Source organism: Pistacia vera, unplaced genomic scaffold (genome assembly GCF_008641045.1).
Source record: "Pistacia vera cultivar Batoury unplaced genomic scaffold, PisVer_v2 Contig489, whole genome shotgun sequence".
Lineage (NCBI taxonomy): Eukaryota > Viridiplantae > Streptophyta > Magnoliopsida > Sapindales > Anacardiaceae > Pistacia > Pistacia vera.
In genome coordinates, this window is record NW_022196322.1 from 567,467 (window position 1) to 580,642 (window position 13,176).

The 13,176-nt window shown below is 33.8% G+C and overlaps 1 pseudogene; it reads left to right on the forward strand.

Moving 5' to 3' along the window:
* Nucleotides 1–231: 231 nt before the first annotated feature.
* On the forward strand, nt 232–2,395 carry LOC116104929 (annotated as a pseudogene).
* Nucleotides 2,396–13,176: the final 10,781 nt, after the last annotated feature.

The following is a 13,176-nucleotide window of genomic DNA, read 5'->3' on the forward strand; positions in this document are numbered from 1 at the left end:
CGTTTCTTTAGGAACAATTCATGGAATTCCTACATCCCTTTCTCCTGAACTAGGAACTGTAATCTTTTTCTTTTTAATGTTTATGATTGTGCTCTAACCAACAATGCTTTTGATTGTGAAATTGACCCCTGAAGGCCGACAGGTAAACCAAACTTACATTTATGCACTAACAGTGATGTTATTGTTCACTATGAGGCTTGTTACTGAAGTTTTAATCAGAATAGACCGTTGATGGTGATTTATGTTCTTGGTCTGGTTGTTCCTCATGGACTTCAGGTCCCACTAGGGTCTGCTCTGGTGAGTATATGACTTCAAGTTTTTTTCTACCAATATTTGTCATAACATGTTCCATGAGATTATAGAAGTCAAGTCTTGATTTCAGAAACGAAATGGTAAAAGAGCGTGCAGTATTTTCTACTATGACTTTAATGGTTAAATTTCTATCATGTTTGGGGCTATTATTGTATAAGAAAATGCGTAAGCCTGGTGAATTTGCTCTTGCTTTCATATTAAGCGCCAAAGGAATTGTTGAGCTAACTGCCTATACATTCATGAGTGATGTAAAGGTATTTAATCAAACTTGAAAGCCAATCTAAAACTTAATTTTTACTTCAATCAAATCAGGGTAGTAACATTCTACATGTTTTTATTATCAAATTCAGGTTTTGTCTCCAGAAGTATTCCAAGCAAGACTTATTTTTGTTACTATCAGTGCAAGCATCGTGCTTGTTTTAGTGAGAAAATTGTATGATCCTTCATAGAAATATGTCAGCTATCAAATAAGGAAAAATATAGATGCCAAGCTTGATGCAGAACTACAAATTATTACTTGCAGCCATGTTCCAAACAATGTCACATGTTGAACATCTATTAGTGTACTTCACCTCATCAAGCTTAGGGGAGTTGATGGCCCAATTTTCCTTTCCCATCAAAAGAGAAGCAAGACCCTCACTGGTTACTAGTAAGTACTCTTTAAATGTCATTCTTTCTTTTAAGAAATTTGTGGGAAATCATTGTGAAGCTATAACATTGAAAGCCTTCACAGCTATCTCACCATCAAAGTTCATGCATGGAGATATTTGCACTCTTACACTGGACATGCTTGCCTCCCTTATTGTTATACCTAAAAAATCAAGGTTGATGTAAGCTTACATCAACAAGCATCAATTAGAGTTCTGGAAGGCTTTGTGTCGTCCAGGAGCTGCCATGTCTCCCCAAGATAGAAAGGATACAGTTGTCATGAACTTAATAGATTCAAGTTTTATCTATAAGTGACTGAAGACCGCACACCTTTCCACGTGAAGATATTTCCTAAGTTATCAGCCAATGGGAGGCAAGGAAGGACTTGCACGACACTTACCCACTTGCAGATTTGTAATCGTTACCTTGAATTCAGCTACTATAAATAGAGAACTCCCTCTCTCATTTTTAGGATTCTGATTCCGATTGTAATCTCTATTTTCAAAGCAAAGATAACCTACGAGAAAGAGACTAAATTGACATTCTCTCTGAATACTCAGTTATTGTACCTATGCTCACTATTCGCTATATGCGACCTCTTTTAAACTTTCATAAATAAAAGAAAACAATGGACGTAGGAATCTCTTTAAGCATCCGAACCACTTTAAAAATCACCTCCCATTTATTATTCAGTCTTTGCATTCAATTATACTGATTAGCCTTGTCTTGACTCTTGAATCAATCATATCACGTGTAATTTCTAAGAGCAGCTTAGCACTTTGCACGTGCAAGTCATTACTGTCAAAATCACGCATCAATGCTTATCATCCTCCCATTTCATAGAACATGGTACATTGATGGCTCGCTTGAATCCGAAGACCACACCATCAGGAATCTAAACCTCAGAGTCTTGGAAAAGGCTCCTTGTTCCGTAGGAATCCTCATCGATCATGGCAACATAAGGTGACCCATCTATTCGGATGCACCAGTAGAATCATACTCCGAAGCTGTTATGATATTTTTTGGTGGCAACGATGACCGCAAGGCATTAATACTAAACAAAAGAATGGCTAGGAACACCAAAGTTAGGCTTACAGTGGCATAATTCATTGGCAAGAGTGAGGACAGCGAAGCAGACTGGGAAACAATTCTTGATTCTAAGGTTCTCAAATATGCTAGGAGCAGTGATTATATCAGCTACATTGAGCATTTCATAAACGATGGGCACGAAACAGTGGACATTGTTCATTCCATAGTTGATGATTTTGATCTAATCATTGTTGGGAGAAGATACAACATAGAAGATCCCCAAACTTCAGGACTCAAAGAATGGAGCGAGCTTCCAGAGATTGGAATTATGGGAGACTTGCTTGCTTCAAAAGATTTAACTGGGAAATTTTCAGTCTTGGTTGTGCAGCAACAACATATAATTTAATTAGTATGTTCAATATTAATTAGTTAAGCCAAGAATTATATCAGTTTATAAATTCCAATCATAATTTCAGACAAAAGAAGAGATCAATGGGTACATATTTTGAAGAGCAACAAATTTTTTTGTAGTTTGTAATTAAATTTGTGTAAATTTCCCTTAGACATATCAATTTGGAAGATTTTACTTATTCAAATATCAAAATTGAGGTGTGTTATTCTTGTTACTGATATGATGTTAGTAGGGGCATAGCCAGGAAATTTTTACGATCAGGGCTATATTTCTTAACTTATATTTCCTAAGGAAAAACAAAAGGGATATTACTGATTTAACCATAAAAAGGAGAGATCAAAACATATGTGATTGTAGGTTTAGATCAAAACATAAGAATATAATCCGAATTATTTGGCTTCTGTCGACATTGTACTATATGTGAGAAAGCTGGGAATCTTCTTGCTATTCGGACTGATATTCCTCTCTCAAGCTTTCTTCTCTCACCTTGATCCTTTATCCAATTATGACTCTATTCCAAAAGGGATGCCCTTCTTCTAGGATTTTCTAATTATTATCGCAATAATGACTTACAATATTCCTTTTATTAAGAGGTTGTATAGGAAAGATATTCCTCTTCGTTGGAGAAACTAGGATTAGGCAAGAACTTATTAGACAATAGGCAATTAGGAGATGTCTTTCCTCATAAGATTAAGATAAAATCTATGAATATTACCTCATAATCTACACACTACAAGAAAAAAAAGCCTTTTCTTGATGGGTATGACCTATCAAGAAGGAGGTACAATGATAGTTTTTGAATTGTCGTTGTAGCCCCTGTCAAGAAAGGGTCATCACGGTTTTTGAACTGTTAATGACCTCTTGACAGATCCTTGACAGTTCGATAACTATCAAGGATTTAGCAGAATTTTAACCAAATCTTTGACAGTTAGCTAAATGTCAAACTATCAAGGATTTAGCCGAATTTTCAAGGATTTTTTTTTTTTTTTTTGAATTTTAGCCAAATTGTTGACAGTTTTCACACTGTCAAGATTTTGTTTGTTATTTTTTTATTAAATTGGTAAAATTTCTTTATTATTACAAGAATGAAATGCTTCATAATATTTATCCTTCCAAAAATTATCACCATTCAACAATATGTAATGAGACATCAAACAATTGATCGAATGGTACATGTATTACTGTTGCTCTGAGTAAACAATATTGAAAAATAGTATAAATTTTACAATATTGCATAAACAACAATGAAAATTAATCAATTTAGTAATGAAAAGTTTGATACATAGTTTTTGCCCTCATTGGCCTCTGACATCACTGAAACAACAACTAAGAAAAGTTTGATACGTACATTGGCCATTCTGCTTTGACTTCATTGACCTCTGCATCTTCGTATGTTTCTTTCCCCGTGAACTATAAAAGTAAACACAATAAGATTAATCAACAAATATCAACTATATCTTATTATTCAAAACGAAAAAAAAAACAAAACAAAAAAGACTTATATTATTTTGCATTAATGTCAACCCATTCTCAACTATATCTCTCATGTATCCAATTATATAAAACTCACACTCAACGCTTCCTAGTTGAATGGGTCCCTACACAAAATTAATTCGAAAGTAAGCATTAATATTCAAAAGGTAAAACAATATTATAAATGAAAATTAATTGCTATTGATAACAACAATTCTATGCACCAATACTTTTTGCCACGAGATATTAGCCTTTTTTTTGGGAAACCTTTAGGGCATAATGGATTAAGATACCACTGTGAAAGTTAAAACAACTTCTGAAATTAACACATAGTATTTGATACTATATAGAGTATTAAAAATGATATAAGTATAATTACTAACTTTTGCACTATTTCCTGTAAATCCTACCCAATATCTCCCCTCAAGGAATCAAGATAGTACACAGTTAAAGTCTTCATGTCAATAGAAACAAGAACCCAATGATACCTATGAACAAAATTGCATAATTACCCAACACAACTACTACAAAGAAGCAATAGAATAATCACCCAACAAGAGTTTATCAGCCCAAAAGAAAAACAATATAAGATTTCAGCATGAAGACAATATATTATATTCAGATTCACACCAGAGTATACAATCAACACTCAAACAAATCCCTACCACAAATCAGAAAATAACTGATGGAACTCTCACAATTTCACACAAACCCAACAACACAATAGGCAAAAATGTAGAAAAATAGAGCAATGTAATTTTGGAAACAGATCTATATTGTATTAAGTGAATGGAAATGACAATTCATAAGAACAATTATCAACAACAAAAGGAAAGTAATAGACTATAGTCCCAACAATTCCTTACACTAACCGTTTGATTCTTCACACGCAAATAACAACTAACGACCCTCCACTAACACACATGCACTCTCACATCTTTTTACCCTTATGCCCTTTATATTGATACACCTTCTTAATGGGACGTCTATCAATAACCTTAGGGGTCTATCATAACCCAATAACAAAAATGTAAACTCTCCAAATCGCAAATAAACAAATTAGAACAAACATTGCTTTTAAATCTTAAAAACAAATTATTCAAGCACAAATAAAGGTAAGGAAATCAATGAATTACTAACCCTATGTTGTATGGCACTATGATTAAATTCTCGTTCTTCACACTTGTCAACCGATTAGCAAGCAATTTTGCCCTTTAGGTTCTTGTTCCCGTGGCATTAGTGCTGCCTACTATTGACAATGAGCTGGGGCTCATGAAACCAATTTCATTTATATTACCCCATTACCCTTCAGCTTCTCGTGTAAAGTTGTAATGACTTCTTTCTAATAGTATATTTTATAACATATACTATGAAAACATACATAATTAGCATATGAAAATAGTTGGGCCCAAATTTTTCTTTACATACAAAATATAATTCTTTACATATATCAAAATAACAAGTACAAAAACTTAGCAATGGTGGATAGTAATGCCAATTCTCTCCGCTTGTCGACGTCCTTCCAACCGCTGCTCACCTATTTCCTGCAAAAACATGGAAAAACAACGGGGTGACCATAAAAATGCTTATTAAGTAAATCCCTTAACTTTTCTTCTTCTTTTATTCTTTCCTTACTTAATTCTCTTCTTCTTTCTTTCTCTGTTTCTAATTCTCACTGTTCTTTTCTTTCTTTCTAATTCTTTCTGTTTCTTTCTTTCTTTCCTTTCTTTCTTTCTTACTCTTTCTATTCTTTCTCTTCTTGCTACTCTTCTATTCTTTCTAAACATAATAAAATTCATGGGAATATGCATAAATGAAATGCATAAAAATGCATTTTATTTCTTCTTTCTATTTCTTTTCTTTTCTTTTCTATTCTTTTCTTCTCTATTCTTTTCTTTTTCTTTCTATGCTTTTCTTTTCTCTTCTTTTCTTGCTTGCCCAAGCTTCTCTTTTCTTTCTTTTTTTCTTTTCTTTTCTTTTCTTTGCTTGTTCAAGCTTTCTCATTCTTTCTTATTCTTTCTTTTCTTATTCTTATTCTTTTCTTATTCCTTCTTTTCTTATTCTTTGCCGATCTGACTCGGTTGATATATGGATTCGGAACCTTGGCAGTGTAAGTGAGTACAGTCCTCATCTACATGCACTCTTGCAGACCGTACAAATTCTTCTTTCTTCTTAGGCCACTCAATTAAGGTGATGTGCATGTAGGAATTCTTCTTGGTACAACCCTCATCCGCATACACTCTTACGGGTCGTACAATTTTTCTTCTTCTTATGCCACTCAATTAAGGTGACGTGTATGTGGGAATTTCTTCTTAACACTCACGGTTCCCCATCACACCAACTTATTCTTTTCTCTTCTTTAACACTTTTTCTTTCTTTAATTCTTTAATGCTTATTCTTTCTTTCCTTTTATTCTTAGAATGTTTTATTCTTTCTTTCTTTCTTTATTCTTTAGTCTTTATTCTTTATTCTTTCTTAAGTTTCTACACATACACAATTATATGCATATGGATGGCTCATGCTTAAAATTTCTTACTTAAAATGCACTTATGAAATGCACATATGCAATGTTGCATAAAATTAAGGTTTCTACTCAACTCATATTTCTCTTAGGCATTTCATCAAACAATACTTATGCATAAACAAACCCTAATGTAATTATCATTCTATTTGTTTCTTAAACCATCCAAATTGAGACAAAAACTCTCTTGTAACATCACCATACCTACACGGCAAAAACACTCCCAAAAGTTTCTCCAATTCTTTCAATTTCAACCCATCATCAAACCATCACATACACTCCTCATATTCAAGTATATCCAACAACAATCATAACTAATCATCCATCTCATCTCAATTTCTCAATAATCATAACATATGCATATTTAAAAGAAATCTCTACTCACTTGATTTTCTTAAACTTTAACTTAAATTGGATTTTTGAGTGGAATTTGCTTACCTTATGCTTGAGTAGTCTCTCCTAAGCTCTCTACTCTTGTTGGATTCAAATCTTCTCTTAACCCTAAGCATAAACTTCATAAGAACTCAACTTTTACACAAATAAATCATAGATAAAGAGCAAGAATCCTTACCTCTTGAAGCCTAAAATCAAAACCCTATGAAAAACAACTCAAAAGCCCTCAAAATCCTTAGAGGATTGAATGAAAATTTGAGAGAAAATGGGGGAGGAGTGTGGCGGTCGAATGAAGAAAATAAGGGTTTCAAACCCTTAACACTTTAGTTTATAAACACACTTTCCCATTTTGCCCTAACTCTTTCTTATAAATTCCATCTATGTCCCTTAATCAATTACCATAATGCCCTCATTTTTAATGCATTCTCTATGAAATTCTATGTCTTTTCACTCCCCACTTTTTCAACTAATTTTGAGTAAAAAGACCATTTTACCCTTAATGCAAGTTTAAGGCATTTTCTTCATATTCTCTTAAAATCACTTTAACAAAAATTAACTAAGGGCTATAAAAACATAAATTAAATCATGTACCTCCATGCTAGCGTTACAAAAGTCCTGCCCTAATTCAAAAAAATACCAAAATTACAATAATATGAAGTATAAACCCAATGCAAATTAAATCATAATCACTACTATAAGCAAACAACTTACATTATACAAACTGTGATGCATGAGGCTGTAAACTCCTCCATATCAAGCACTCTTTCAAAATCCTTCTTAGATTTGTAAGTATAGCTATCATACCTAAATAGGTTTTCATCTGTTTGCACACAAACTATTTGCCTATCGGGTAGAAGACAATTAACCATTGTTGAGAACATCTTCAGAGAAAGATTGTTCTGCACTCTATGTCTCTCAAACACCACTGACTATCGTGTTTTCTTCTTTCTCAATGGTGTCACATCAGCCTTTCTCTTCCCATGACTTATGTGCTTCTTGTCCAGCTTCATTTATTTAGGCTCTGCCTTAACAGGTGTTATTGCTAATTCATTACGCAACAGGTCAATGTCCTTAATCTCCATATCGGAATCTACCTTTTTGTACATAGATTTTGATTTCTTAGCCACTTTTTCTGGAGTTGCATACTTCTTCTTCTGAACTTTCTTAGAAACCAAGTAGACATTAAAAAAAAAGTCAATATTCAAACATAAAAGGATGAATAAAACACAACTAATTTGGAACAAGTTAGTCGATGATTGTAGTCTTTGCCGTGTCTGCTGCTCTAATACAAGTTCGTCCAGCCAAAGTAGACAATGGCCAATCGCATCGCTTACCTTCACCAAAAATTCTTCATCATTTGGGAATGGGAGAGATGGGCTCCCATCAAACACCACATCTATGTTCACCCATACATTGGGACCTTCATATTCCATAATAGTCCCCTTCGCCACAATGTTGGCCGGGGAATCTAGGGCAAGGTAACAAGTATTATCCTACAATAATATAATGGCCAAAAATTAATGTTAAATAAACTTGACAACATTTATATCTTATTAACCAAAGGTTTAGATCTTGCCACTACAATCGATTTGGCCAATAAAGCATTGCCTTTCGATGGCTAATGATTGCTTCCTGCATCAAACATCAAACTTTTATTATTCAATTGATTCGACATTTTCTCCAATCTCTCCTGCAAAGCATTAAACTTCTTAATAAATTCAACTCTTTCCCTTGTCATCATATCTCTAACATTTTTCGGAATCTCAAAATACACCCTATGGGTAATAAACTTCCCCATACCTTGTACTAACCCTGGATGTTCTTTGGTGCCCAATGCTTGACTGAGGATGTCATTTTTGCCATCTGTTTCCAACAAGCCAATCGTTGCCTTAGACTCAAGGTCACTCTACAAATAAGACATAAGAATTAAGCTTGTTTCTGAAGCCCATAAAGAAAAGTATATTGAATTGTATGATAACGTAATTCCTCACTTACAATCTTCTCCACTATGTGAGCCACTTCCACCTTTACTTTTTCTAGTCAATTTCCATGTCAAGCTTCTATCAATTTCCTCTTCAATCAACCTGGTCTCTTGTTTCTAAAGAAAATTAATCACAAAACGTGCTTATTAACAAACACATATTAGTCATGCAATAATACTATGTTTCAGATAGCATGAAAGTTTAAAATGCTTACAATTTCTTCAATAAGATTAGTGTATCCCTTCCAGGACAATATGTGGTTGTATTTGTTCTTGGCTTGTTTTTCCTTTTGCTTAGTGCTAAATGTCTGCCCAAATAAATACAATGGTTTGTGACATCCAAATAGTTAGATAAATTTATTAAAGCAGTACCATTGTTTGAAAAAGTTCACTTGAAAGTTTTTCTATGATCGCTTAGCCACAAATTCTTCCCAATGACTCTTCCTGATGAAGTTATACTGTGGTGGAGGTCTCACCAATTTACCACTTTTATCCACAAAGGGAATAACAAAATTCTTGTTTAGGGTATATTTGAACGACCTCCACTTTACTTCCAATGTCTTGAAGTTTTTTCTTTTGACTCTTAGGGTTGACCCCAAAATGTTCCTGTAAAATAGTAAGTATTAACATTCATGACATATAATCATTGTATTATTTTGATTTAGGTAAAACTTTTAGTAACTTACACACACAAAATCCCATATTTTTTTCTTCAAGTCTTCTGGCACATGTCGCCAGTCATCATAACTAATAGGAACCATAGTTCGAGCTACCATCCCTTTAAATGTTGCTAACTCTATAGCCTCGAGTCCAATAGGAACACCGCTTTTGTTATATTTTATTATTAGTTTTGTTTTAGGCTTGCCTTTCTTTATTGGGTCCCTCTGTTTTTTCCTCTCTGGTTTTTCATCTTCACGTTTAGGGCTGCCTTCACCTTCATTTTCATTTGAAATGTCTTCTTTCGTTGGATCTATGTCAAACAAAATTCTTACCAAAAAAGCCTGTCCAAAAAGTCTTCAAAAACCTAAAAATTTTGAATGTAGTGAATATTAGTACAATGTAATGGATGAACAATGCAATAACTGAAATTTTAAGAAATTAAAATAATGCAATGCATGAACAAACGAATTGAATTAGTATCTTACCAAAAATTTAGAAACTATCTGAATTTATTCAACCCAAATGCCCTCGGCATCCGGGCGTGTATTAAAAAATCATCGTTATCACCACCATCAATAAACAAAGAAGCTTGTGCATCAACTGGGCTTTCAAATTGCATGTGATCATCAATCTCATTATTCATGTCTGACTTGTACATTCTCTTTACCATCACAGAAACAATAGCCGAAAAAAAAACTTATTTAGCTTGAGAAGCCAATATGAAAGGATCGGATTTATGACCTAATCTATTTGTATTTACTAGTATAAAACTCAGATCATCTACTTTTACCCCACCATTGCTATCGAACCAATCACACTTGAATACGTGTAGATTAAACATGTGATAGTTAAGTTCCCATATTTCATCTATAACTCCATAGAAGGATACATCACCGTATAAGGGATTTCTATCCTTAGCACTTGCAATTTGCATTGTATGTACGACTAGGCTAACCCCACTACATTGTGTAACTCTATCATTATCTCAAGCTCATGTGTGGAATTGAAATTCGTTAATAACATAACCCGAGAACTTTATAACGAGAGAACGAGGTCCTTGTGCTAGCCAATGCAAATTGTTTGATATCTCATCACCATTGGCCAATGAAATTGAAACATGTTTAATAAGTAGTCAATATCACAAAGTGGAATAAATTGGTTAAAGAAAACTGAAAAAATGGGGAACCTTGATACACCTTATCTTGTAGCCAATGCACAAAGGTGCGAATGTATTGACCTTGTAACCATTTTGGGTTTCTAGACTGACGGTGATGTTGTTTCTTTAACATTTCCATATCTTCCTTATATAAATGCAATTGAATTACTCAACACAATGATTGAACTATACAAAGAAATTGAAATAAGAAAGGGATAATCGTTCAATATAAGGCTCAACTTCAGCTATATTCAGCAACACATAGAGATGTGCTTGTTGTAATATTTGACTATCCACAAGTGTCGATTGACCACTTGGTAAAGGCTTGCCAAAAACATGTTAATTTGTCAACAAAAGTGTTTGGATCACCAATTGGTTTGACACTGTCCATGTAATATGAGCAAAACTCCAATGCTTCTTCTGCTACATAACACTCCACAATGCATCCTTTAGGCTGATTATGGTTCCTCACATAAGCTTTAAGTGTTTTCATATACCTCTCAAAAGGACACATCCACCTAAAACAAACAGGTTCATATAGCCTAACTTCTCTAATGAGATACACTATCAAATCTATCATGATAGCAAAGAATGAAGGAGGGAAATATTTTTCTAACAAGCACAATGTCACAACAACATCACTTTGTATCTTGATCAACTTGCCTCTTACTACATGGTGATTAAAGAAGAAGCATAACCTAATGATAGCATACCTCACGTTCTTAGGCAAAGAGCTCTAATGGCTAACAGTAACAATTGTTGCATAAGTACATGACAGTCATTAGATTTCAAACCATGAATCTTTAAATCATCCATCGAGAAAAGGCTCTTTATGTTTAAAGAATACCCTACGAGTACTTTGAGATTTGCCAAGGGCCTTCAAGTTGTCTCAACAATTCTATCTCACTCAAAAGGTCATTGGGAGAACCAAACTCTTGAGCACCATTGAAAGCTTTCTTTTGTTTTCGAAATGAATGATTCTTAAGGAGGAATCGCCTATGAGCCATTTAACAATTCTTCTTGGAATTCTTCAATCTACAAGAGGGCGTACCTTCTCTACATATTGGGCAAACATAATAATCTTTAGCACAACAACCGGAAAGGTTTCCATATGTGGGAAAGTCATTTATGGTCCATAGTAACACTGCCTTTAAAGTGAAATACTCTTTCCTATAAGCATCATAAGTCTCAATACTGTTTCCCTTAATTGTTTTAAGTCCTCGATTAGAGGTTACAAATATACATCAATATTGTTCCCGGGTTATTGTGGACCCGAGATCAATAATGTCAACATTATAAACTTCCTTTTCATGCACAACCAAGGTGGGAGGTTATAGGTTACAAGCATCACCGGCCAACAACTATACTTACAACTTAGAGATCTATGTAGATTGAAACCATCCGTCTAAAGAGCCATTCTAAGATTTCTACTTTCCAAACCAAATTCATCCCATTTAGCATTAATAAGTTTCCAAGTGGGTGAATCCACTAGATGTTGAAGTTTACCATCATTCTTAATGTTATGTGCATGCCAAGTTAAGTCATACGCATTTTGTCGAGATTGAAACATCCTTCTAAACCTAGGGATAGGAGAAAAAAAAAAAAAACCTTGGAAGGAACTTTGGAATTACTTGATGGTTTACCGACTTGTTTCTTCCAATGTGAAGCACCACAAGATAGACATTCAAAAAGATCCTTGTATTCATTCCTAAATAGAATACAATCATTTTGACATGCATGAATCTTCTCATATTCTAATCATAATGTCGCTATGACCTTTTTTGCTTCGTACGTTGACTTAGGCATTGAATTTTCATCCATTAGGACATCATGAATGGTACACAACAAATCCAAGAAACTTGTGTCTGACCACCCATATTTCACTTTCAAATATTGGAATTTCATCAACCCAGTAAGCTTACTATATTTACACCCATTATACAGTGGCTTTTCACAATAATCTAGAAGTGTTTTCAATGTATTTGGATCTTCTTTGCAATACTTGTGAGCATCATGAACCATATCCTTTGTAAAATGTCTTTAAATGTTGATTCATTGGGATACGAATCATTGATGTTCCTAGAGTCATTGTCATCAATCTCTTCTCCATGGAAAACCCAAATCCTATAACTTTCGTCAAAAACCAACACAAACAAATGATCACGGACATCCTAAATTGTATGATGAGACATATTTGAACATTTTATGCATGGACCTGGAATCTTATATGGATCATTGCACCGTGTTTTTGCAAACTCCAAAAAGAACTCAACACCATCTTCATATTCTTTAGACAATCTATCTAACGTAATCCAAGATTTGTCCATATTGAATATGATGGTAAACCCTGGACAAAACATTATTACATGCTTAAAATTGTCTTTGACCAAAATTTTAATTTCAAAACTTTCATTAAATGGATTGTGAAACACTATTCTTAGATTGTTGTTTGACTTGGTTAAAGCTTCAAACACAACTATTTTGTGTTGGGATGTTGAGGGAACTTGTATGATGAATTTTCATTTTAAATTGAGTTTCAATAGGAGGAGGGAATCAGATTCATGTTCGAATCCTTCTAATTAGTTTGCGGA